We start from the raw sequence: 3,534 nt of genomic DNA on the forward strand, positions 1-3,534 counted from the left end.
AATGCACCAACTGACCAACCTACCAGTCAACCCCAGTCAACCCACCAACCCACCAGTCAACCTACCAGTCAACCCACCAACCCACTAGTCAACCCACCAACCCATCAGTCAACTCACCAACCAACCCACCAACCCACCAGTACACCCACCAACCCACCAACCCATCAGTCAACTCATCAACCAACCCACCAACCCACCAGTACACCCACCAACCCACCAGTTAGCCCACCAGCCCACCAACCAACCCACCAACCCACCAACCCACCAGTCAACCCACCAACCCACCAGGCAACCACTAACCCACCATCCCACCAGTCACCCCCCCATCGCCCCAACCCCCAGCCCACCAGTCAAGCCACCAACCCACCAGTCAAGCCACCAACCCACCAGTCAACCCCCAACGCACCAACCACCAACCCACCAGTCAACCCACCAACCCACCAGTTAAACCACCAACCCACCAGTTAAACCACCAACCCACCAGTTAAACCACCAACCCACCAGTTAAACCACCAACCCACCAGTCAAACTACCAACCCACCAGTCAAATTACAAACCCACCAGTAAAACTACCAACCCACCAGTCAACCCACCAACCCATCAACCAATCCACCATCCCAGCAACCAACGCACCAGTCAACCCACCAACCCACCAGTCAACCCAACAGACAACCCACCAACCCACCAACCCACCAGTCAACCCGCCAACCCACCAACCCACCAGTCAACCCGCCAACCCACCAACCCACCAGTCAACCAACCAACCCATCAGTCAACCCACCAACCCACCAACCCACCAGTCAACCCACCAACTCATCAGTAAACCCACCAATCCACCAGCCAACCCACCACCCCACCAACCCACCAGTCAACCCACCAACCCACCATCCCACCACTCAACCCACCAACCCACCAATCCACCAGTCAACCCACCAACCCACCACCCAACCCACCATCCCACCAACCCACCAACCCACCAGTCAACCAACCAACCCATCAGTAAACCCACCAACCCACCAGTCAACTCACCAACCCACCAGTCAACCCACCAATCCACCAGTCAACCAACCAACCCATCAGTAAACCCACCAACCAACCCACCAACCCACCAACCCACCAGTAAACCCACCAACCCACCAGTCAACCCACCAATTCACCAACCAAGCCACCAGTCATCCCACCAACCCAACAGTCAACCCACCAACCCACCAGTCAACCCACCAACCCCCCAAACCACCAACCCACCAGTCAACTCACCAACCCACCAGTCAACCCACCAATCCATCAGTCAACCAACCAAACCATCAGTAAACCCACCAACCAACCCACCAACCCACCAACCCACCAGTAAACCCACCAAACCACCAGTCAACCCACCAATTCACCAACCAAGCCACCAGTCATCCCACCAACCCAACAGTCAACCCACCAACCCACCAGTCAACCCACCAACCCCCCAAACCACCAACCCACCAGTCAACCCACCAACCCACCAGGCAACCCACCAGTCAACCCACCAGTCAACCCCCCAACGCACCAACCACCAACCCACCAGTCAACCCACCAACCCACCACCCAACCCACCATCCCACCAACCCACCAACCCACCAACCCATCAGTAAACCCACCAACCCACCAGTCAACCCACCAACCCACCAGTCAACCCACCAACCCACCACCCAACCCACCAACCCACCAGTCAACCCACCAATCCACCAGTCAACCAACCAACCCATCAGTAAACCCACCAACCAACCCACCAACCCACCAACCCACCAGTAAACCCACCAACCCACCAGTCAACCCACCAATTCACCAACCAAGCCACCAGTCAACCCACCAACCCAACAGTCAACCCACCAACCCAACAGTCAACCCACCAACCCACCAGTCAACCCACCAACCCCCAACCCACCAACCCACCAGGCAACCCACCAGTCAACCCACCAACCCACCAGTCAACCCACCAGTCAACCCCCCAACGCACCAACCACCAACCCACCAGTCAACCCACCAACCCAACAGTCAACCCACCAACCCACCAGTCAACCCACCAACCCAACAGTCAACCCACCAACCCACCAACCCACCACCCAACCCACCATCCCACCAACCCACCAACCCACCAGTCAACCAACCAACCCATCAGTAAACCCACCAACCCACCAGTCAACCCACCAACCCACCACCCAACCCACCATCCCACCAGTCAACCAACCAACCCATCAGTAAACCCACCAACCAACCCACCAACCCACCAACCCACCAGTCAACCCACCAATTCACCAACCAACCCACCAGTCAACCCACCAACCCAACAGTCAACCAACCAACCCACCAGTCAACCCAACAGTCAACCCACCAACCCACCAGGCAACCCACCAGTCAACCCACCAACCCACCAGTCAACCCACCAGTCAACCCACCAACCCACCAGTCAACCCACCAGTCAATCCACCAACCCACCAGTCAACCCCCAACGCACCAACCACCAACCCACCAGTCAACCCACCAACCCAACAGTCAACCCACCAACCCCCCAACCCACCAACCCACCAGTCAACCCACCAACCCACCAACCCACCAGTCAACCCACCAGTCAATCCACCAACCCACCAGTCAACCCCCCAACGCACCAACCACCAACCCATCAGTCAACTCACCAACCAACCCACCAACCCACCAACCCATCAGTCAACCCACCAACCCACCAGTCAAACCACCAACCCACCATTCAAACCACCAACGCACCATTCAAACCAATCAACCCACCAACCCAACCAACCCACGAACCCACCAGTCAACCCACCAACCCGCCAACCCACCAGTCAACCCATCAACCCACAACCCACCAGTCAACCCAGCAACCCACCAGTCAATGCACCAGTCAACCCACCAACCCACCGGTCAACCACCAACCCACCAACCCACCAGTCAACCACCAACCCACCAACCCACCAGTCAACCACCAACCCACCAACCCACCAGTCAACCACCAACCCACCACCCCACCAGTCAACCCACCAACCCACCAGTCAACCCACCAAACCCCCAGTCAACCCACCAACCCACCAAACCCCCAGTCAACCCACCAACCCACCAACCCACCAGTCAACCCACCAAACCCCCAGTCAACCCACCAACCCACCAAACCCCCAGTCAACCCACCAACCCACCAACCCACCAGTTAACGCACCAACCCAACAGTCAACCCAACAACCCACCAGTCAACCCAACAGTCAACCCACCATCCCACCAGTCAACCCAACAGTCAAGCCAGCAGTCAACCCACCAAACCACCAACCAACCAACCCACCAACCAACCCACCAACCAACCCACCAACCAACCCACCAACCAACCCACCAACCAACCAACCAACCCACCCAACCAACCAACTCACCAACCTACCAACCTACCAGTCAACCCACCAGTAAACCCACCAACCCACCAGTCATCCCACCAATTTACCAACTGACCAACCCACCAGTAAACCCACCAACACACCAACCCACCAGTCAACCCACCAACCCATC

This window comes from Eptatretus burgeri, chromosome 12 (assembly GCF_056783735.1).
Source record: "Eptatretus burgeri isolate ZD-2024b chromosome 12, Ebu_testis_v1, whole genome shotgun sequence".
NCBI classification, from domain to species: Eukaryota; Metazoa; Chordata; class Myxini; order Myxiniformes; family Myxinidae; genus Eptatretus; species Eptatretus burgeri.